This window comes from Camelus ferus, chromosome 17, assembly GCF_009834535.1.
Source record: "Camelus ferus isolate YT-003-E chromosome 17, BCGSAC_Cfer_1.0, whole genome shotgun sequence".
NCBI lineage: Eukaryota > Metazoa > Chordata > Mammalia > Artiodactyla > Camelidae > Camelus > Camelus ferus.
This window is the reverse complement of record NC_045712.1, coordinates 11,917,599-11,943,359: the sequence shown is the minus strand read 5'-3', so window position 1 is coordinate 11,943,359 and position 25,761 is coordinate 11,917,599. Positions and strand designations below refer to the sequence as shown.

The following is a 25,761-nucleotide window of genomic DNA, read 5'->3' as shown; positions in this document are numbered from 1 at the left end:
ATAAATGAATGGTGATTTTCATGGATGGGAAGGCCATAAGAAAAGGAGAAGGCCTGGTTATGGGGAGGCCACTGCAGAGTAGAATGGGAGGGCAGGGATGGAGGAGGAAACGCCTGGATAGGCTCGCCATCCGGGTTTACTCTAAACCAGATGCCTTTCCCAGGAAAAGTGCCTAAAAGTGCAAGGAGGTGAGTGAGAGAGGAGAGAAGCAGTGATGACCTTTGCATGTGCTAATCAAGTCAGCGGAGCAGAGATAAAGCAACACGGAATCACTGAAGGATTTGTGACACATGAAGCCACTCTAACTTCCTGCTAACCCCAAACTGAAGAATGCTAGAAACTGAGGACTGGTGCTGCCCCCAGGACAGAAGACAGGTGATCTGCTGATAAAGTATGTAAAAACAAGAAATCCAAATTAAAACTAATGACAATTACTCCCCTAAATTGCTGTTATTTTGTTCTTGAGTCAAAGAGTTGCCCAGGAAAAACTGTCCACCTTTAAAGAAGAGGAACATGAGGAACACGCAGAAAGAAATAACCTTGGGATCTCTGCTTTGATACTACAAAAGGAAAAAAAGAGAGAAAGGAAAAAAAAAATAACAAGTAACTTGTAGATAATGAAAACATGACAGAAGAATTATTCCAGAAAACAAAAGAAAACTTCAGACACATACAAAGCTATATTGTCGTATTAGTTGAAGAAACTATATACTATGGGAAAAAGAGATCCAAGAAGTGATAAGACAAAGAAGATAAAAATATGCTGGGCAAACTTACTAAAGAAATGGGAACTAATCAAATCACTGTGGAAAGCAGCATTAGAAGAAACACAAAGCAGAAAAGGCTGCTGAAAACAGAGGCAGTCTGAAAATCACACGAGAGAAAAGCTATACTCTCATACTGATTTATTTAAAATTCAACACCTGAAGTGAATAAAAATACTCAGCAAGCTAGGCATAAAAATAAATTTGCTTTGGTTGATAAAGAATATGTTCGCAGAAACTCAGACCAAACATATGTGTTGCAGGACAGACATTCCTGCGTAAGTCAGAAGAAGGGGTGCTATTATTTATACCTACTCTGGTAGTGCCAATCACTGCAAAATCAGACAAGGGAGAAAAACAGATTTTGTGGGCAAACAGTTTTTTATCTGTGAATGACTGATTTGTGTACCTAGGGGGGGAAAAAGAAACTAAGACAACCAAACTGAGAAGAGTAGGACTAATTATACAGTTCACTGAGTTGGGCAGAGATCTTACATGGTTGTTAATATAAGAAAACACTGGAGAGTGCAAACAAAGGACTTTTTCTACATAATGATTTTAAAGGATGATCTGATTTTAACATTACATTCAAGGTGGTAATTAACTAATTAACTCTCATTTTGGAGGATAATTTATCATTATCTGTCAATATTTCCTAAAGCACACACACTTAGATCCAAGAATCCAGCTCCTAGGAATTTGTTCCAGAGAAATTCAACACATGTAAAAACAATTATGTGTATAAGAATAGTAATTGTTGCATTATTTGTAATCACACATAGAAAGATGTGTTTTAAAGAAACAATGTGTACATCAGATATTAAGAAAAAGACTGATATACATTGTATAAATGTATCCCATTTTTGGGAAAGTGCTATGGGTATACATAGATGTAAGTCTATACACTTAACTCTCAAAGGTGTTTACTTTCAGAGCCCAGGATGGAGAAGTGTTCTTATTGTTTCATTTTATACACTTTTGGACAGTTTGTTCCTTTCTGAGTAGCTTTTTTGTTTGTTTGTTTTTTGTTTTGCTTGTTTTGAACAAAGAGTATGTGTAACTTATTACATGAACTAAACAAAGCTAACACTAAAATTTCCAGAATTTGAATCTGAACTCTAACACTCACTGGCTTGTGTGATCTTTGTCAAATAACTTGAGTTTTCATGGTGTCAGTTTTTTCATCTTTAACTTGGGGATAATAATAGTACCTACCTCATAGAAATGTTAGAGGGTTAATGCATTAACATATATAATATAAAACATATACAAAGTTCCTAGCATATACTGTGCATTCTGTGTTAACTATTATTTAGGTGAATCTATTTTAATAGTTGCAAATTATTGGCCTTAGCTTACTTTTTTTTAAAGACTAGTTAATTTTTATAAATAACATATTAAATAAAACTTTGATTTATATTTTTACAAGGAGATATCTACTTATATGTTTTATATAATTATACTTCTTTTTGATGGAAATTAATAGTTTTTACTTAATCCTTTTTTTAAAACTTTTTCATTGATTTATAATCACTTTACAATATTGTGTCAAATTCCAGTGTGGAGCACAATTTTTCTGTTACACACAAACATACATACATTCTTTGTCACATTTTTTTCTCTGTGAGCTACCATGAGATCTTGTATATATTTCCCTGTGCTATACAGTATAATCTTGTTTATCTATTCTACATTTTGAAATCCCAATCTGTCCCTTCCCACCCACCTCCCCCTTGGCAACCACAAGTTTGTATTCTATGTCTGTGAGTCTGTTTCTGATCTGTATTTATGTTTCGTTTTGGGGTTTTGTTTTTGTTTTTGTTTTTTTTAGATTCCACAAATGACTGATCTCATATGGTATTTTTCTTTCTCTTTCTGGCTTACTTCACTTAGAATGACATTCTCCAGGAACATCCATGTTGCTGCAAATGGCATTATGTTGTCGGTTTTTATGGCTGAATAGTATTTCCATTGTATAAATACACCACATCTTCTTTATCCAGTCTATAATTATATTTCTACACTCCTCAAGTGAATAAATTGATTTTCACAGCAATTTTCTTATTTTTCTTTCTTCAATTTTAATATGACACGCCACTTAAGATATATTACTCTTTTCACATATCAAACTGCCTTTGTATAAACACAATATAGAACTTTTCTCTGACTTTTAGCTTTTATTCATTTTTCTTACTCGCCCCCTACTCCATGTTTCATCACTCTTTCTGTGTTCATTATATCCAGAAGGCTGCAGAACTTTGAATAAGCCCCTTCAGGAGCCCAAAGTAAGAAAAGAATACATCTACCTTTTGTTTAAAAACCTACATACTTTGAACTTGATAAAATAATGCATTACATTTAAGTAGAGAAGGTAATCAATATTTTGTGGTTATAGTTTTATCACCATGTCAACTGGTAGCTTTGAAAAACTAAACAGATTCTCCTCTGTCTTAGGCATACTGTGGTCCTTCTAAGCATGATTTAGAAAAAAGTGATATGTTTTCTACCTCTATCTGGTTTAGAAAAAGTCACATGTTTTCATCATCTTCTGGGGTAAGAATTCTGAGGAGGGACTGAGTCAGTGAGATTGAATACTCTCATAGCTCTTTTCAAGTTAGGACTGAGTATTACTTTAATTCTTTTGTCTGAAGCTCTACATTGTGAATTTCAAGAGGGTTTTGAGGTAACCCTTTTAATTATGAAATAAAAAATTTGTCAAAGGTTCTATGATATGTATTCCTTGTCAGTTATTTTAGATCTAAAGCTGATTATATTTAGGGGCTAATAATATGAAAATTCTAAAATTTGCTTTTTGGTAGAGTTGGATATAGCATTAGTAATTATACTTCATAACTAATTTGGTAGTAGATAGAAAGTTCATTGGCAAATGAATCCACATATTTCTCAAAATGTACTATACATATTGAAGGATTAAAAAATCTTTAATTTGCTCCTAACCTTTTTTTCTTTTTAATTTAAAAACTATAATATATGTTCTTTCAGTGTCAGGAGGTCAGGCTAAATGAAGCCATTGTAGTTGCAGGAATTTAATAGTGGTAATTTTACTAAAATGTCTTTGTATCCGAAATATATGGTACAGAACGAAGCTTACCAACCCAGTTAATTGGAATCTTTTAAAGTTAGAAAATGTAGGCAAATTGAATAACATAAGTGAAAATTTCTGATTGTTGATGGTTTCTCACTTTTTTCCTGTGAACTCTGTTTCGTAGATGCATTTCAAACCTTTTTACTACAACTTCATAGCAGTCATCTACTTTCATTTAAAATTGGATGACAAAGTTTCTACTTCTTCCCTATTTTACTAGCTTCTACACTAGTGACAAGGGCATGACTTTGAAAGTGCATTTTGGTCTTTGATCATCAAACCATTACTCTATGCAAAAGGGTCTTGAGAGAGCAGCTCACAGTCCTCAGGTGGATGAACATCTAATTAGCAGAAAGAGGGTTGCCTTCTCCGACGGAGGATTCTCTGGGGAAGGCGGGTGCACAGTTGTTTCTCAGCATCACCTGGAACCCAAGTCCTCCCTTAAGTGCCCTACAGTCTCATCTCCTTGACAAGAGGCCTATTACTTCTCACAGGTGACTTCATGGACATGGAAAATGCCCAATCAGCATCTTTTGTGTGAACCCTTCACATAACCGAAAAGGGTGACTACGGTGGTTAATTTTAGGTGTCAACTTGACTGGGCTAAGGACACTGGTAAAACAATATTCCTGGGTTTATCTGTGAGGGTGGGCCTGGAAGAGGTTAGCATTTGAATCAGAGACTGAGTGAAAAGGTCTGCCCACCCCTTTGTAGGTAGCCATCATCCAATTCACTGAAGCCCAAATAGAACAGAAGGAGGAAGAAGGACAAATTTTCTCTCTCTACTCTGCTGGCTTTGAGGCTGGAGGAAGGGGCTGCAAGCCAAGGAATGTAGGTGGCCTCTAGAAGCTGCAAAAGGCAAGGAAATGTTTTCTAACTTAGAGCTTTTAGCAGGAGCATAGACTGACAGCTTGATTTCAGCCCACTGGAACTGATTCAGACTTCCAGAACATGAAGATAATAAACTCATGTTATTTTAAGCCACTAAGTGCATGGTAATTGGTTACAGCAGAGGAAGCGACCACGTACTCATCATGCACCCCTTCTCTACCCCTTCCAGCCTCCCTCTTTTCTTTGGTTTCTTCCTTCACCTGCACATACTCATGGAGCTCCCATCTGAGCTCCTGGATTCTTCAGGACAGTCCATCTTCACCATCATCCTATTTACTTATTTACATGTTTATTTATTTAGGGGGAGGTAATTAGGCTTATTTATTTTTTTTTATACATTTTTGTATTAGGGATTGAACCCAAGACCTTGCGCATGGTAAACACGCACTGTACCACTGAACTATACCCTCCCTCCTACATTATCCTTCTTACTGCTTCCATGCCCTTAACACCCACTCACCACTTCATTTTCCGTAAACTGAATTCCCTGCCCCACGTTCACTGAAATGTCTCCTTGGAATTTAACTTATGAATGTATAACCCATGGACCTATCCCTTCTCTGCAGCATTTTACAAAGTGGATTGCTCAACCTACAGTCTCTCTCCCTGTTTAGAGTGGACTTTATTTTATAGAACATTTTTGGATTTATAGAAAAGTTGAGACTATAGTGCAGAGGTTTCCCATAAACCCCCTCCACCAGCTTCCCTATTTATTAACCTTGCTGAGCTGTCCCGTCATGAAACCTCAGAGTGCTATCAAGTCTTTCTTGCTAACACTTAATTCAGTAATTTATCACTTCCTGAAATCCTCCATATAAATTTTTTTTCATCAATTTCTTCTTTTTCATCCCCATGGTCATCCAGAGTTAGGGTCTTATTTTCTCTTATCTTGGTAGTTTCAGCTGGTATCTGATCTCATGCCTCTTTCCTCACAGTCTTTTCTATTGCCTGCTGTCAGATGATTTACTCCATATAGCTGAAGTTACAGAATTCTGATATAAGCATCTCTTGTTTCTATCTCCCTTCCTTCTTCCCTTTCTTCTTTCCCTCCTTCCCCCTCTCTCCCTTCTCTTCCTCCCTTTCCTCACACACTGACACCACCACCACCACCAATTAGTGAGTGACAGACATTTTAATACTAGTAGGGTAGAGACAAAAATTGTTGAGATGTAGCTCCTGTCAACCAAGGTGAGTACCATGTCAGGCACCAAATATTTTAGTTCTCACCTCCAAACACATCCTCAGCCCACTGTTACCGAAATATGTCTTATGTAAATGCTCCTTTAAACGTTATTTAATCTATTTAGTACACCCTGCTTTCTGAGACAACCCCATTATAAACACATAGAGACACAGACATAAACACTCATACACACAATAATGCTCTCTCTCTTGTTGTCAAATTCATATAGTATTCTGTTTATCCTTAACACATGGGGATTTCTTTGCTAGAGTTTAGTCCTCTGTGTACAGGTCTTTCCTCCCTTACCAGACTGGTAGTTCCTCCAAGCAAGTGCTCTGTATCGCTTATCTCTTGTTACCTCCTCTAGTGCTCGCACAAAGCAGATACTCGGTCAATCACTGGGGCAGGTTACCTTGCTTTGGGTTTTAGTGAAGTCCTTGAAATGCGAAACAGTGCCTAGATAATTATAGTAAACATTGTGGGTATCGCCCTGCATCCCACACACCACTACCAAGAATGGACTGTGGTTTGTATCCAATTTGGTACACATCAAATAACGATCTGTCTGGCATTTTCCTCTATCATTAGAAAAGATGTTAGTGATAAGAAACAAAGTGGAACACACAGCTTAGGGTTTGGTACCCACTTTAAGTAGCTGTTATTAAGAAGCCTTTTAAACCCCTTGTCAGCCAAAGTAGTTTAAGCACCTTTCTAAGATTTAATTGTGTAAAACAACCAGGCTTTTAGATATGAACTTCTAAGTGATTTTTCTCTTTTGTGTACTTTCCAGAATTCACTTCTGACATAATTTTCAATTTTGAGTAATAACATTTAAAGTCAACCCCAAGGTAAAAGTCGTAGGACAACATAAAAAATGAAGTCACTTTCTATGTGTTTCCCATTGGCAAATTACTGTGTTTTTCTGCCATCAGGCTTCATCTAATGATGTGACCTTTACTGTGCTAATAGACAGCAAACAAAAATCTGCCAAATTGTGATAAAATATAGGTTTTAAATATAAAATGAATTAAGCCAAGGAGATTTATAAAGGTCAAAAGCATGGAAAGAATTAAAATGGAACAGTGATTTGTGTTTGACATGTGTTATACCAGGTTTTCTCCAAGGTTATGTTTTGAAATCTTAATGCTCAATAGCTATGCTAGAAAATGTATTTTTTTTAAGTAGCACTATAGTAGTATTGACTAATGGTTTTTTTTTTCTTTTTTGGCTAAAATGTTAGTTTATTCAACAACTCTTTATTGTGCATCAAATATGTGCCAAGCAGTTGTGACCCACTAGTGAGGAACTCAGTAATGATCCCTGACATCTTGCAACTTATGGTTTAATAGGACATACAGACAAGCAAACATTCACCTATTCCAGATAGCAAGGTCACTCTATGAAAGGGCAAATGCTGGTGAAAGCTGTACCTACCTCGCCCAGACTTCTAAGTTGAGCCCTAAAGATGATGGAGTTCAGCCAACACAGAGAAGTGGGAGAGCATTATAAACATAAAGGTTACAGATGTACACGAGCACAGAGGAGAAAGAACCGTGAGCATTCCAAAACCGAAAAAATTCTTTATGGCGGGGAAGTCAAGTTTGAGGGAGTAAAAGACTGTACGTTGGTGACTGTTAACCAAGGGAGATTCTGGCCCCGGGGGACATCTGTCAATGTCTGGAGACATTGCTGGTTGCCACAGCTGACTGTCCAGGGAAGCTATCGGCATTCAGTGGCTGGAGGCCAGGTATGATGCCAAACATCCTACGATGCATAAATGTCTCCCACAAGGAAGAATTACGTGACCCCAATGTCAATAGTGGGGAGTCTAGGAAGCCCTGTTACAGATAAACCTGTAGGCTTAAACTAGGGTTAGAACACAAAGCTAAGTGAAAGGATTTGGGATTTATTCTGCGAGTCATGCGGCACCATGAAAGATTTAATCACGTGCTTTTAAATCTAACTGAGAGCCACTCTATTATTATGGCCACACTTAGGTATTTGTTTATTTATACTGAGTTTCACATGATTGGAAAATTGTGCTTACTATCAATTCCATCTACCTGTCTTACAAAGGTTGAAAAGTACCATTATGGAGTGTTTGCTTAAAGTTTACAAATAAAAAGAAAACATGGCTTAATTTTTTCATCCTCGCCAGTCACTATATATATTTTAAATATGTGTATTTATTTCATTGGACTCTCCCACACAACGTCACGCATGAACATCCATTCTTGTGAATCTGGAGCACTATGGGAGATCAACAGAAAATACACTGGGCCACCATGCAGTTTCAAGTGGAAATAAAAAACTTGAACATTCAGAGTAAAGAGGTATCATTGTATAAGGCTCCGGAACAGGGATTCTTCTTATTATTAATATTATTTCAGTTCCAGACCCTTTCAAACATCTGATGACACTCAGGACCTCTCTTTTTAAAAATATGCTCTTATCCCCCAAATACAGCATCTAATGTCAGAAGTTCACAGACACTACAGAGGTACAATGATCTCATATGATGCTGATGTTTAAAGGCCAGAAATATTTAAAGGCCAGATTGATACCCACAAAAATTTGCTAAAGAAATATGGCATAATTTGGAATCATTCAGAAGCTTTGCGATTTTTAATCTATGATGAACTCTTTCTAAAAATGCTCACCAAGATACCATTTGTGTCACCTTGAAAAATAAAAGTAATGTTGCAGCAGAGCAAAAACAAAGTCAAAGGAAATGAACAATTTTTCTTATGATCTATAATGAATACAATATGTTGCTCTGGTTACAACCTCTGTGACAAATTGTTCTGTAAACCATGAGCTTTCTGCTGTTTCCCATCCATTTAATCATTACTTTCTCTAAAAATAGTGATTGATAATAGGCTCAGTGTCTTGCAAATGGGAATAACGGGTGAATTGATCTGTGCCCCAGTTTATTACTATTCTTTCTTCTACAATCAAGTCCCAAACTTTTCATTTCCTTTACTCTCTTTTACCACAGATGTCCTAATTACCTTAGTCGGGACAAAGCTGTCCCCAGAATACCCACACCATCTGAAGCACACACACTCACATACACATTTTGTCCATTCTTTGGAGGAGATAATACATGCTTACTTAAAAGTTCTTATCTCCACTATTAACCCCATGTATTTTCTACTTTGTATTTGTCCATATGCCCATCATTTTTCTCACTTGCTAGTTCTGTTCAGAGAAGGTGAGTGTCCACTTTATCTCCAATTCTTGCTGTCATTTCGAGTAATGTGTTCAGTTGTTAAATTCCATTATAACAATCTGAATGCCCCTTGATGTTCTTTAGATTTGGATTTTGCATATCCCACAAATATTAGGCAAATGTTAACATCTAGTCAGAATCAAGGTATCATCTGAAACTGCAACTCTCATCTGGGGTTTCTTGCAAACTCATTGGTGGTTTGCAAAACTCATTTCCTTCTCAGGCTTTTCAGGTGCCTGGTTCCATCTGTAAGCCAGCAATGGTGGTTAGAGTCCTTCTCATGCTTCCAATCCTTCTGACTTCGCTTCCCACTGCATTTTATATGATGGTAATGGAGTGTTTAGATATTTGAAGATGGAAAAGTATGGGAGTGTGGAAGAAATAGTGAGTAGTCAAATTTGGGGGTATGAAGGATGTAAAAGTAGGTTGGAGCCAGGGAGTAGGGAACCTTAAATTGTGGGTCAACAGTTTACTCCTACTAGGAATACCTTGAAGATATTAAATTAAATAAGCATTAAAATTAAAAATTAAATGAAAACATTCCTTACTGGATGCAAGTGAATTCTGAGAAATGTCAATTTTGCAGTGGTTGGATAAATTTAACAACAGGAAGTATAATGTTACTGGAATGATGTGGGTTGTGGGAAAGGTGGGGAATTGATGGAGCCAAATAAAGAAATGGCACCAATAAGCAATTCCTATATAAAGACTTCCCATTAAGGTTGTGATGTTTTCTATCAAGAAAAGCCTTAGATTTTACAGATGTGCATGCTCAAACATCATTATAAATGCCTGCCTCTTGGACAAATGTGAGTGACTTGCAGGTTAGCCCTCCTCCCCCATCATTCATGAAAATAACCAAGTGTACTATGATTTGAGAAAATCTATAGGTGAAAAAAATTCAGAAAATATAATAGTAGAAAAGATCTAATTTAGAGTACCAAATGAAAAAGTAACAGAGAATAAATTTAAGAAATATGGACACATAAAGGTATCTTTAAAACACTATCAAAGAATACCAAAAAGAAAAATGCATTCTATTCTAGATCAAGAAGACTTATTATTATAAAGATAGACATTCGTCCTATGTTAACTTAAAGTTTAGTGTTATTATGTCAATAAAAATCCCAATATTATTCTTCCTTTCTTTTTACTGGAAAAACTCAATATGAAATTAGCATGGCAAAATAAACAAATAGAAACTTTAAAAAAGAAAAGCAGAGAGGTAAGACTCACCATAACAGATGGTAAATTATAGACTAATACGTCAATAATTTAAACACTATGGTAGCAGCCCAAGACTAGACAGAGAAATCAATGAAACAGGGTAAAACATACAGGAATAGACCCAATCACATGCCATATGGTAAAGAAGCTATCTTAGGTTAGAGGAAAAACATGCCATAGTCTATAAATGGTACTGGGACAACTGGATGGCCTTCTAGAAAAAAGCTGTGCCCATACCTGATACACTGAAATACAGAATAAATTTCAAATGAATCAAAAATATAACTGTAAAAAGTGAAACCATAAAAGCATTAGAAGAACACATGAAAAAAATTCCTTCATGATCTTGGAAGATCAGAAGATATAAAAATGGTACATACGCTGAAAACAATGTAAGCTAAGTCACAATACACTAATTAATTGATAAATATATTTGCAGCAATATTTGAAACAGCAAAACTATTGGAAGCATTTTATATTTCATTCATAGAATCTAGTTAATAAATCATGTTTGATCCATGCAATGGAATAATACATTGCTGTAAAAAAAGAATATGGGCTTTCTCTATGTATTGATATCAAAGGAACTCCAAGATACATTACGAAGTGAAAAGAGCAAAGTATGAAACACTATTTGAGTATGCTATGTTGCACAGGAAAAGGGGGAAATTAAGGCTATCTATTTATATTCCCTTGTATAGGGATGAAGGAACTTTGGAAGCACACTCAAGAAACCAATAATAATGCTTATGTTGGGAGGTTGGGAAAATGGGAGGAGAGGGTCAGAGGTGAGAGTAAGATTTTTCTTTGAATCCTTTTTTATATTATTTAATTTTGTATTATTAATTAAAACTTTTAAATAATAAAACATCTAGTAGTAGTTTTCTTTTTCTAGGTAACCCTAATTCATTCTGTCAATTCTTGTATTAAGTTATCATGGGGAACACTGCAGAAGGCAGCAGAATTACATGACATCAGTTTGAAAGAAACTGACCCACACTGTAGTGCCACACTGTACTGAAATACAAAAATGCTTAAGTAATGCTCAGCTTGAGAAGGGTGAAGTCCTCCTGGGTTTTGGCCTTCCGTGGCTCCTGGCCACTGCCACAGTTGGTCACATCCTTAATAGATCTCTGAATCTATCCATTTGGCTTTAAAATACAATTCCAGGGATCTGGTGAGCCAGACAGAGGGCTCAGGGGCCAAGAATTGAGCAAGTTAATCCATGACTGGATACAGAGTTAGCAAACAGAAAGGACACACCACCCAAATGTTGGCCAGGATCCCCACTCTGAATTTCTTTCTCTGCTCCCCTGGCCTCTGAGGATCTACCCCGACTCCTTGTCTCTCCAGAGCCTTGTAAATCCCCACACGGTACAGAGTCAAAGAAGAGAGACAGGAAATTAGACAGAGAGGGAGAAATTCGCCATGTTCAGCTGTTATGTACACAAACAATATTTTCAGTTAATGAGACATTTTGGAGGAGCCACCTTAGGATTCCTTTAAAATTATTTTAATATTGTGTTTAGCTGTGTCTTTTATTTTAAAAACAGTTAAATTCTGGGGAAAAGGAGCCTAGTTCTATTCAAAGAGAGCAAGCTGGGACTCTGAAGACTAATGATGTGCATTCAGAGGGCAGGTGGCAGAAGATGGCAGGCAAGCTGAGAATAAATGAAGTTCCATTCCAAAAAAAAAAAAAAAAAAAGCTTGGAAACACCTCAAGCAAGCTAGAATTACTGTCATGCCTGTTGATGTTTTAATCTCTCCTTTTCTACTGGGCGAAAGGCATGTGAAGGAGCAGAGAAATAAGGCAAATAACTTGAGAAACTAGAAGAAATATTTTTCTGTATAAATTTTAAGTAGAAAGAGACTGATGGTATAAATGGTCTGTGAAGAACAAAAGCTACAGTGGTTTTGATAACTGACCATGGCAGGTAAGATTTTAATTACGTAAAGAAGCTCTAGAAAAACCAAAAAATCAGATTGCAAGGGACTCACTCAAGCTTTCAAGGGAAACTCAAGGTTAAATCAAACATTGAGCCATAGAGCCTGAAGATGAGTTAGAAAAATAGCCAGTCTTACCTGGTCTCTTCCTAAGTTTGTCTCTAAATGGTACATCTTGTTTTAAGAGAGTCTTTCTTCAGGTCTCTGCTCTTCTCTTTAACAGAGAACTCTACTTCAGATAACCCTGAGCAGAAAATTTAGCTAAATCCTGTGACTGAATTAATCGTGCCTGTGGGAAGCTAGCTTCTCAGACTCTGAAGCTGGAACTTAAGAGATCACTATGAAGAGGACGGCAGTTCATGTAAACAGTAGGCAGGCAACCAGGAGAAAATCAGAGGCCACTGAAATACTAGCTTGAACATGCAAACCTACAAAATAACCTTGGTAAACACCACAGACTGCACAAATGTGGTTTGGGGGGTATCTATTGCTTAGAGGACAGTGCTAGAATTGGCTGTCTGGACAGATGCAGTTTTCAAAATGAGAAGCAGATCTTAGGTCTTCAGAACCTAAATAGCAAGAAAAGCAAATAAATCTTAAGGATGATAGTTGACGTATATGGAATGCTTACTTGTACAAAAACCAGTATTTATTTATTTATTGGTGGGGAGGTAATTAGGTTTTTAAATTAATTAATGTATTTTTAATGGAGGTACTGGGGATTGAACTCAGGACCCTGTGCGTGCTAAGCACGAACTCTACCACTGAGCTATACCCTTCCCCTAAAACCCAGTAATTTTGATCTTTGTATTATTTGAATACAGCAATGTTCAAAAGTTTCCAGCAACAGTGGAACTCATTTTTCAAATGTTAACCTTTTACAAACTCTGGGTACATAAACGAAAAGAAGAAATTTAGTAGTTTTAACCTGTTTTATAACTTCACATTTGTAATAGCTTTCATTTGTTTATAAAACCAGAGAAAACAGTTAGGCTGTTTTGACAAACTGATAATTTGAAAGCAACAGTTATCATCAGAGTAGTTATCAGTTTTGACTGATAACTTTTATCAGTTTTGACACTCAACAAATTTTTATATTTTGTGTTGTTTGTATAATAGGGAGAGATTCCTAATTCATTAAGTAGGCCTGAAAATGCTACTTTTCTAAGCCATTCATTTTGCATTCTCAGGGTAGTGGACAATTAAACTGATTCTAAAACACCACAGAGGATGCTAGATGTTTTTCTACACTTATTCATTTTGTTATCCGATTGCTCACCTAAGCAAGTAGGTAAGTGTTTAAATTTCAGAGAAGTTGATAAAAAAAAGATGTAATTTTTTCGTAGAAAATATTTTTAAAATTTATCTTACAATGTGACATTTGGAGTAGTTATTTTAAAAATCTTCTGTATACTTCAATGCTTGTCTCTATTAAATAGAGACTCACTTCAAGTTTCAAAACAGTAAAATGGATTTTGTTTTGCATATTAAGTTCAAGATTTGCCTTCGCTGCTAATGTTGTCTGCAGCTGGCAGGATGGTACTACTACAACGTGCAAAGTCTAACGACTCTTATTTATATTGTAAAAATTACTGGCAAACTTAAAAGCTGATGCAAAGTATACAATCTAATGTGACAGACATGCACAGTCCTGAATAATTAATAAAAAAGACATGTATGCAAAGCTACATAAATTTTTTAAAGATAAATGTTGCATTGATAAGAAGTTCAACTATATGGAAAAAGATGTCAAAGCAACCATTATTTTGAAACTTATTCTTCAGTGAGTTCGCCTGACAGCACAAGATCAGGCATTAATTTCCTCTAATGTGTTAAGATTTGGTTTTCAACACTTTTGAACAAGTGTGTCTATTTCAGTCTATCACAATTTAAATACTGTCTAAAAATGTAGGAGGTAATGTTTGAATTAAAGAATTGTGGGACTCCTGAAGCACATTTTGAAATATCTTTTAAGATATCTCAATAGTAGAGTCAGACTTTGGGGACCTAGGGTTGGAAACAATTAGTACAAGCCTAAAATCCTGAGCTTTCATGTTGGTGTATAAATCCCATAAATCTCTTAATCACTCCTAGGGCAAGCTTTCATCTGATTTTCCCAAGAGAGAGCTATCAAAGCAATTCTTGGAGCTGCATTAGGGTATGCTGGAGCTCTTTAGAGGATTGGTTTCTTCTACTTCTCATAAATCAATATGTATCCCAAGCCTGCCTAATATAATAACTGTGTTAAATTCATTTCTTCAGAATATTATGCTAGGACATTATGTCTTTATATTACTATCATAAAAAGGCTGACTTTCTTTTCTAAAACATTTACTGTCTCACAGTAAATTTTTCTGGTTTGGACTTCAGTTAATTTTACCTTTTGTCTCTACCAACTAAAGGTATTTTATGTAAGATGTCATGAACTAAAATTACTATTGATGACAGTACAACACCCTAACTGTTTTTATTGAGGTACAGTTGATTTATAACATTATAGAAGTTTCAGGTATAGTAATTCAAAATTTTTAAACATTATATTCTATATGTAGTTATTATAAGACATTGGCCAAATTCCCTGTGCTGTTTAATATATCCTTGTAGCTTATATATTTTATATATAGTAGTTTGTACCTCTTAATCCCCTACCCCTGTCTTGCCCCACCTCCTTTCCCTCTCCCGGCTGGTAACCACTAGTTTGTTCTCCATATCTGGCAACACCCTAACTTTTATCAGTGGGCTGGTCCACTTGGAAGCATAGAAAACATTAAAAAAAAAAGTATGTATCTTTATTATTACTGATTTGACTTGAAGAGGCAAATTACCAGGGTATGTACCTACAGCCCATTTACAGCTTGCACTTTCTTTTTTGGGGGTCTGGTAATTAGGTTTATTTATTTACTTTTTAACGGAGGTGCTGGGGATTGAACCGAGGACCTCGTACATGCTAAGTACACACTCTACCACTGAGCTATATCTGCCCCCGACAGCTTGCACTTTCTATGTCAATTAGAAATGAAACCTATTAAAAATTATGTCATCTTCATATCTCAGTTCTCTTTCCTGTCCTATTTTAGAAGAGCAGTAAACTCGGGTTACTATCTCCTTTCTATAGGTAGGCAACATAAAACTAGTCACTTTCCTCTAAAGCATTCATGCTGATGTCTTCAGTCATTCTTAGGTCTTGACTTGACTTACATTTTTCTCATTATGAAGCAATCTGTGAAAGATAATATCATGTCACAACTCTGATTTCCACTAGCTAGTTGTGACAGCTGTATATGCACACTCCAATTTTCTTGTTTCGTCCTTATGCTGTTCTATGAAGGCACTAAGGGAAATAAATACTTTAGAAAAAAATTTTTCATTGTGGTAAGAACACTTAACATGAGATCTACCCTGTCGACAAATTTTTAAGTGCATCCTACATTACTGTTGACTATAGGTACTATGTTGTGTCCTTCTGATCTTTGTATTTTATTGGCCACGTGGGGCTCCTGACAGGGCATGGCACTGTTGGCGTGATGGGTACCTGTGTGAGAAGACAAAGAGAATTTGAGGAGGGTGGTTCAGAGGACTCACCAGTGAAGTGTGGGGATGATAAAATTAGAGCTGAACACAACTTAAGAATTCCCTGGACAGCCAGATTCAGCAGTCAAATTTAGCCTGTTTGTTCAGATATATTTTAGCTAGACAAGAAAAGCTTATGGAACATCTATTAAATGATTCCATCCCCAGATATGGGAACAAGTTGTATTAGCAGATTCTTGGTATAGAAACCTCATTTTTCACCAGAAGCACAATAAAAAGGCTCTGCTATAAAGCTAATTCTTGTTTAGTGCTGACCTAGTAAGGGATTAGAAGAGGGTCTATTAACCCACATGGGAAAAATCTAAATACTTATTTATTTATTCTTGTATGTGGAATATATTTACACATGTATATTTGGGTGTGCCCTTCATTCTGGAAATTCACATTGCTTACAAAAATAATAAAGCCACTCTACAATGAAGATAAACAGCAGTCAAACTGTGATTATCTGACTGAAGAGACAAGAAACTTCTCTCAGATTCCCATTCTTTCTTTGCTGACCAGTTCTTCTGGCTCTAATGTGGCATCTCATTCATTGAAGCAAAGCGGAAGCTTTGAAAGAGTTGACGTCCTTCTTTCTATTTACTAATACCCATCTTATCTCTCATGTAGGACAAATGAGTACTTTGCCAAATATTCCAGCTTCCAGAAAAGAACCCTATTTATATATATTTGAAAGCTCTTAAACCAGTGAAGCCGGCAACACTGTCAATAAAAATTTGCAGGCATGGCTTAGCCTGTTAATCAGACATTTGCTCTCCAAAGGTGCAGAGGCTGTGCCTCATTTACCTCAGCTCTGACAGGTAATACAGAGCTCTCATGAGTCTACCCATTTGTTTGCCCTCATTTGGCTTCATATAACATACAAAAAATATTTCAGGTGGATCGAAAACCAAAACGTGAAAAACAAAACTTCTAAAAAATTTTTTGTAGAAGTTAGGAGAATACTTGTATGATACTGAAGCATAAAGGACTAGATTATAAAGAAAAGCTTGCTTGATAAATCTGACTACATGAAAATAAAAAATGTATAAAAAAGAACTATAAACTCAGTTAAAAGACAATGACACACAAGAAGATATTTGCAAGATTTTAAGAGCAAAGGCATCGCTATCCAGAACCTGCAGATAATTCCTACAAATCTATAAGAAAACGCAAGAGAAAAATGGGCAAAGGCTATGAGTTGGTAACTCATTGGTGAGAAAAGTCTATAAACAAACCTATTTAAAAGATGCTCAGCCTCACTAGGAATTTGGTGAATGCAAATTAAAACTACAATGACAACATTTCATGCTTTAAAATTTAATAGTAGATTAATACCAGGTGTTAGCAAGCATGTGGTCAAAAAGGGAACTTTGATAAACTTTTGGCAGGAGTACAGATTGGTACAACCACTTGGAAAAGGAATTGGTAATAAGTTTAGTAAAGTTGAATATAGACAAACCCACTCTTAGGTATATACCTTAACTTCATATGTATTGAAATATAATGGGTAAAAATCAAGTTTCACAATGTTTACTACACCATTTATATAGTATTTATTTAAATAGTTTTATTTAAAATACAGTTTATGTAGCAAATATATACAGAGATGGACAGGAAAGATACAAATCATCCTCAGAATAGAGGTTGCCTCTGAAGGGAAATACAGAGGGGACTAGGTCCAGAGAAAGTAAAAAGGGGGTTTCAAACCTATTTGTAATATTTCTTTCCTTAAAAAATAATCGCTGAAGCAAGCATGAAAGAAGTAGTATCTATCAATTCTGGGTCGTGGATACCTGAATATATACCATATTATTCTCTGCACTTTTCAGCTTATTTTAATCATTTCATAACTATATAATGAATTGGTAGCTATACACCTTAAAGAAAAATAAATAATAAGAGTTCAAAACCAAAAATTGATACTACTTAAAAATTTTCAATTATCATCCCAAATAACTCTTGGTTTTAAAAAAGTTATTTTTAAGCTGAACATTATTTACATAGTAGGAATTATGGAATGTGGTCAGGATGCTCTTTAGACAAAGAGTGATCAGCTTTAATGCATTTATACCAAGAATTAAATCTGAATAAATACTTTAAAGCCTGAGGCTCATAGCTGAAGGGAATAATGATGATGATTGTAGAAATTAATGATTTCAAAATTAGGTCTTTATGAAAATAAAGAAAATGGACACATTTCTAAAAAGTCTAAGAACATAAGAAGAAAACATAGTAAATGATATCAGAAAGAAAAAAGATGTTACCACAGAGGTAACACAAGTAAAAATGAAAAGAGAACACTACACACACTGGCATAATGTATTCGAAAACTAATAATAAGAGGAATACTTTTTCTGAAAAATTATACATATAAAATCTTGACTCAAGAAGAAACAGGAAGTCCAAATAAAAGAAAATCAAGGGAGAAATTTAGGAAGTTGTCAAAGGCTCTTGCTCCAAACACCATTATGAATGAATTCTTTAATAGTAATGCAATAGATAATTTTTGTGCATTACAAACTATTCTGGACCACAGAAAAATGTGGAACGCTACCTTGGTCATTTTCCAAAGTTAAATCCTAAACTCTACATATGTGAAAGATAACATTAAAATGTATTCTATAGATCTGTCTTACTATGGTATAAGGTACATTTAAAAAAAGAGCTAACAATAGAATTCACCAATATATTAAAATAGTTCATCATATGATTCTAGGATGGTAACTCATCAATAGAGCAAATAAGAAACCATTAAGCAGTCTCGAAAGGTTTTAATGGGCATTTTGATGAAATTTAATGCTCATTACCTATTTAAATGTCTCTTTAAGACTAATATTCAAACTTATTACCCTTTGTAAGTCAATCAATTTCTAGCTCAAATTTATATCTAATGTCATACATAAGGACGAAAATGCTAGGAATATTTGTGTGAAATTAGAAATAAAATCAAAATTCCCTACCTAGCATTGTTCTTGAATTTCTGGAGAAGACAAAAAACAAAAAAAAAAGTTGTATATGTGGAGTAAAATTGAAAAAATGATCATTATTAATTGCAGGTGTTACATTTTTACCTAAAAATCCCAATACAATCAATAAGAAGCCTATTAGAATTAATAAGTATAATAGAGACTATACATATATCTTCAATTATATATATCCAGTCTCTGTATAAAATATGTGTGTGTATATACATATATACACAAACATACAAAAATGGACATTTACCTATAAATATACATATACATATGCATGCATATATATTTAACAAAATATATATACTAGTGGCTTTTTAACACATCAATCAGAAAACATAATCTAAAAAGAAAACATATTTCACAGAAACACACACAAATCTATCTATAAGAACAAAAACATCATATTGGGATAAACCTAAATGGCAATACTAATAAAATATATGAAGAAAATACCCTACTGATTAAAAAAATCAACTTGTATACACTAACAAAAAGCGCAAATTCCAGCTTTTATATAGGACAAATAAATATTGGAAGGATATTCATTATTCCCAAATCAATACGTACATTAAACAACAAAATTTTTTCACTTGACCAAATTATTCTAAAACTGATCTAGAAGGGTTAACAAGTGAGGCGCCAGCAAAGCATCTGGCACGTGGTAACCACTCAAGGTCTATTTAATACAAGAGCTAACAAAGAGAAAACTCAATAAGAAGAGGAGAACCATGAAAATGTGGATGGAACCATGGAAGGGGAAGTTCAGGAAAGAGGGAGACATCAACACAATTGAAAGGTCAAGAAAAAGAGAATACATTTGGTAATTAGGATGTCAGTGTCAGATTTCAAAAGAGAGAACAAATAGATGATCTTTTTCTTCCCCACCTAACTGAAACAACTGAGAAATCAGTCAAAAAGAGTGAGGCAAATGGAGGCCAAATCATTGCCATTGTTCCTGATAAAACTAGTACTGCAGGACGTGAGTGCCACAAGGCAGCCCCGTATTAGGCAGTCATCCTCCTAGTCTCCGCACCAGCTGGACCTGGCTGGGAGCAGCTAAGAACACATTCCCTCTGGTCAAACTTGCTCCTAGAAGACAGAAAAAGGATTTGGGCTTAATATCCAACAACAGTAGAGCAGAAAGTTCACCTGTAATCATTTCATACACAGAATACTATTTAGCATCAAAAAGGAATGAACTACAGCCCAGCTCACAAAAATAAACTTTAAAGACACAATAGTAGCAAAAGAAGTAACTCATAGAAGAATCCAAGCCATATGCTTCCATTTATATAAAGCTGAAAATAGACAAGGAAGGATACACACCATAGTGTTTAGAGATAAATACACAGAAAGGAAACTTTTTAACCAGGGGATTATCACAAATGTGAGGAGAGAGGTTATCCCTGGGGTAGAGAGGGGCTGCCACAACGGTCGAATGTAAAGGCCTTTTAAGGCACTGGTTATATTCAACTTATTGAATAATTTGTAAATGTGTATTTTATGTTTTCTTTTGTATGCATAATATATTTCAAGTTGGGGGAAAATGGAGAAATTATATGGAAAAAAAAAAGAACTAAAAACTCTTCTGTCTATAATATCTGTATCTTGGTTTTCCTAGACAAAGCTTCACAGTTAAACTTGTAGCTGGCTCTTTTAGAAAGATACCAGTTGACTCCTTCCCACCTTTTGCCACAATTTTTTTAACTTAAAAAATAATTATAAAATTGATACAACATTATAAACTGACTATAACTCAATAAAAATTTTATTAAAAGTAATTATAAATTCACAGGGGGTTGCAAAGATAGCACATAAAGGTTCATGCGTCCATTACCCGGTTTTGCCCAATGGTTATGTCTTACATAATTATATAATTATAGTACACTATCAAATCAGTAACTTGGCATTGTGTATATAGTTCTATGTCATTTTTTCAGAGGTATAGCTTTGTGTGACGAGCATCATAGGTATAGATTTGTGTAACCAACACCATAATAAACATATAGGACAACTCTATCACACAAAGATTTCCCTTTTGCTACACCTTCATACTCACACCCACCTCCAACAGCTGCTGATCTTCCCTAACTCCTGGCAATCATTAACTGGCTTCCCATCTCTAGTTGCATTATTTTGAGAATGTTTTGTAAAAGAAACAATTTACTATGAGATTGGCTTTGTTTATTCAGTACAATGTCCTTGATCCATTCAAGTCATTGTGTGTATCAACAGTTCCTTTTTACTGCTGGGTAGTATTCCATGGTATGAATGTACCATAGTTTAATGATTCACTTCCTGAAGGGCATTTTGATTGCTTCTAGTTTTTGGCTTTTCCAAATAAAATTGCTGGGAACACTCATGTACAGGTTTTGGGATGGACGTAAGTTTTCAATTGTCTGAGATAAATGCCCAGGAGTGCAACTGCTGGATCCTATGGTAAATGTATGTTTAATTTTTTAAGAAATTGCTAAAGAATTTTCCAAAGAGGCCACATCATTTACATTTCCATCAGCAATGTAAGGGAGATTTATTTTTTGCACATCTTCACCTGTATTTGGTATTGTCACTATTTTTCAAATTTTAACTGCTCTCATAGGTATGTAGTAAGATCTCACTGTGATCTTAATTTGCATTTCTCTAATGGCTCGTTATATTAATTTCCTATTGCTGCTATAAGAAATGATCACAAACTTAGTGCCTTGAAACAGCACAAATTTATTATCTTGCAACTCAGGAGGTCAGAAGTCTAAAATGGGTGTGCAGGGCTGCATTCCTTTCAGAGGCTCTAGGGGAGAATCTGCTTCCTTGCTCTTTCCGACTTCTAGAGATAATCTTTGGCTCCTGGCCCTTTTCTCCATCTTCAAAGCCAGCATCATAGCATCTTCTCTTATCTCTGATCCTGTTTCCCTCTTACGACAACCCCTGTGATTACATCAGGCCCGGCAGCATAATCCAGGACAATTTCATCTCAAGACTCTTAAAAATTTAATCACATCCTTTGGTATGTAGTCACAGGTTCTGGGGATTAGAATTACGGATTTTTGGGGGGTGCTGCATTATTATGTCTCCCACAGCTGGTGATGCTGGGCATCTTCTCATGTGTTTGTCACTCATACATCCTCTTCAGTGACGTCCTCTGTCATTTTCTAATAGGACTGTTTGGATTTTGCTTTGTTTTACTGTTAAGAGAGTTCTTTATACATTTTAGATGTAAGGTGTTTGTCAGATACATTTCTTTGTGTTTGTAGCTTGTCTTTTCAGGATCTTTCACAGAGCAAAGTTTTTAAATTTAATTTTGATGAAGTCCAATTTAGTGATCGTTTTTCTTTGTGAACCCTGCTTTTGGTGTCAAGGTTAAGAAGTCTTGGCCTTCCCCTAGATCATGAAGATTTTCTGCTATATTAAAAAACGTTCATAGCTTTACATTTTACACTTTAGTCCAGGACCCATTCTGGGTTAAATTTTGTATAAGGTGTCAGGTTTAGATCACAGTTCCTTTGCTAATACTTTCTATTACGTTGCTTAGACTCTATAATTTCATCTGTTTCAAGTGTGTTAGGAACTGCTCAGAAACATTTTTACGATGGCTGCTTTAAAGTCCTTGTCTGATAACATCTGTGTCATCTTGGTTTTGGCAGATGCTGATTGTCTTTTCTTGTTCAAGTTGAGATTTACTTAGTCCTTTGAATGATGAGTGGGTTTTTGATTGTGCCATTCCTCAGGCCTGAGGTCCCTAGCCCATCTGCCTTTTCTCTCCACCTTTCAGACTCATCTTCTATCTGTCTTATAGATAATATCCAGAGGCTTAGAAGTGCCTGGTAGGAGGAATAAGGAAAACTGTCTACTCTGTCTTTCCAGAAGTGGAAATCTCCACAAATTACTTTTAATGGCATTTTGGTTACTGACCACAATTATGTCACAATATCTGAATTAAAATTTTCTTTTTATCAGATCTTATTGCCAGTATTTTTATGTATATACTTGATTGCAGGCCAGTAGTTACTGCAGGTGACCACCGCCATGGACTGGGATTTATAATTTTGATGTTTAGCTCCAGAATCACAGGATATATATCTCGACTGACAAAGTTTTAGATGTTAATTAGATTTTTAAAAACACACAACTTTTAATATCTTCCCTGGATAGTCTTAAGAGTTTTAAAAGCCAAGTAACTTGGCAAAAGTTAAGTATTCTTGCACTGTATATGAATCTCACCTATATAATTTTATATCTCTAACTAGAATTGGCATATTTGTCGTACAGATTGTGTACTGCACAATTCCAGGGTATGAAATACTATTCACAATGTTTCCTGTTGTAAACAGGATGAAGGAAACAAAAAATTCTCATAGTACATGGCTTCTACTTCACTGTTATCTTTTATCATCGTCATTAATCTGATGTTTCTTACTCAGTTTACTAGAGCAGAGTGACATGTTCAGAGTTAATCCAGCAATCCTCAGGCGCAAAGTTAACTGGATTCTAAATCTAACTGCTCTCTTCCTTCCATACAGAAACACACTGCTTAAAAAGTACCACTGGGAGCCCAAGACTTTTTAAAGGCTATAGTGAAATAGACAAATGTTAGAGAAGGGAGGGGATTTACAGCTGACAGCAAGGTGATATTTCCATTAGGTGTTCATTCCATTTCAAGTTCTAGATTTGAGGGACCTTGGTCCAGAGCAAGTATTTCCCAGCCTCATTTCCAGACTCTCCTTATCCCCATGGGTTGGACGTTCCTGGAGGAAAGTGATAGCTCTGCACTCCTACCCTGAGCAAAGGAGGGAGGGTGGTCAGAAGAGGAGGCACAGAGGAGAAAGGAATGGTGTGAGAGCCTGCAGTGCAAGGGAGGGCTGAATGTTTTTCTCTTCCCACCTGGTCAAGTAGAAGATAAGCATGGATACAGTCCTTTCATTTTCACCTCTGTTTTCTAGCAAAAACATAAGAAGCAAAGCTTGGGAAGAGCATTTTTATTTTAAAGCAAGAAGCAAAAGCAGTTGTGAAGAGGAGTTTATATTTTTATCCTAAAATATGAAAGTACCTAGAAAAGGGGAAATGTGTGAGTAAATATGGTATCTTGATTTTTAATTAATGTTAATGACAACTTAGGAACAACATGCAAAAGTCAACTACATGAAAGTGTCAACACGTTTGTAAACAACTGACTTTATAATGTAAAATTTCAATTTTTGCAGTGGGGAGTGTTATCTCTAAACATTCTTGAAACAAACTTTTCCCGACAGCTAAAACATCCATTTATATAAAGTATAACAAATGGATTATAAGTTAGTTTTAATTACTCACTGAACCTTGGAAAGACCCCCAATCTTACAAATAATATCTACTTATTAGGTAATAACTATAAAAATGTAAAGAGAATATTTTTTAAGGCGTCTTCATAAATCATATCTTTCTGGCATTAGTTTGAAGTAATGAAACTTTACGTTATCTCAAACCCAACTTCTGATAATGTATGAGTCAGCCTCTCTGGGTCTAAGGATTATAACACATATCCTCGCCTACTATAGCTGCTTAATAAAGTCATTGTTGATGCAAAATAAGGTAGGAGTTTGGAAAGTGTTTTGAAAAAAAAAAAAGTGTAAGTTGTTAACATGGTTGGTAGTTTATGCTATTGACTTAAAATATGCTTAAGATTCAGACCAGAAACTTTGGCATGATTATAAAGCACTGCATCATCTGGACACCACTCGCCCACCCTGCCAGCATCAACGCCATGATTCTAACTTGTCTACACTTCACTGGAAGAGTGGCTGTGCAGCTGCAGCACATGAGGACCACTTACATGCTAATTCTTTTCTCCTCTAGAGAGGAAACTGTACAATACAGAGGATATGAACAGTTCTAAGAACTGGACTCAGAGCTGTCCTTTACTGAGAATGATTTCAAAACACTTAAAAGAGAAGGTCATCCTCTAATGGCATTGCAACGACAAGGAGTCTGGTGACACTGGCCTTTCTGCTTCCACCCAACTACTTGATGCTATACCTGGAGCTGGAGGGGGAGTTGATGCTCTTTGTAGGTAGAATCCTCTTTAATTGTTGGACAGCAGGGATTCTTTAAGGGCCCTTCAGCCTAAAGGCACAGAAAGCAAGGTCAAGGCCATGGCAATGCAGTGGATGAAATTAAACTGCATTAACTGAAAAGCACACAGCTCCTTTAATATTGGTAATGTCTAGGCTCTACCTTTGAAAGCATAATAGGTTTGCTAATTTTCTTGATTAATGCAAAGATCATTCTAAGCTTATCCATTCTGAATTAGTTTGCTACGGCTGCCATAACAAACACCACACAGACTGGGTGGCTTAAACAACAGAAATGAATTTTCTATCAATTCTGGGGACTAAAGTCCAAAATCAAGATGTTGACTGGCTGGTTTCCTCTGAACCTCTCTCCTTGGCTCGTAGATGGTCTTCTCCCTGTGTGTTTGCATGGTCCTTCCTCTGTGTGTCTCGGTCCTATCTCCTCTTCTTTAAGGACATCAACCATACTAGATTAGGGCCCACCCTAGGGACCTCATTTAACTTAATTACTTCTTTAAAGACCCTATCTCCAAATGTAGTTCACAATCTGAGGTACTTGGTATTTGGACTTCGACATATAAATTTTGAGTGAACACAATTCAGTCCATTACACCTTCCCAAGCTACTTCTGATACTTCAGTTCACTGGAATGAACCATTTATAGCAACTTCTCAGACCATTGTGCCTTGTGGATATGATTTCTAGGTCTTGGACTTGGATATGGGCAAAATCTAAAACAAGGTCAGCCTTTAATTCCATATGATAACAGTGTGGTAATTCTGTAGAGGATTATGTAGATTAGCATGAACTTTCTAGAAC

At 35.7% G+C, this 25,761-nt stretch overlaps 1 long non-coding RNA gene across 1 annotated transcript; it reads left to right on the top strand.

Annotated features, from left to right (window-relative positions):
• LOC116657087 lies at positions 1-24,058 on the top strand. Its single transcript, XR_004312021.1, has 4 exons — positions 1-11; positions 5,658-5,666; positions 6,800-6,801; positions 23,952-24,058. It is a non-coding gene; the product is annotated as an uncharacterized LOC116657087 (long non-coding RNA).
• Positions 24,059-25,761: the final 1,703 nt, after the last annotated feature.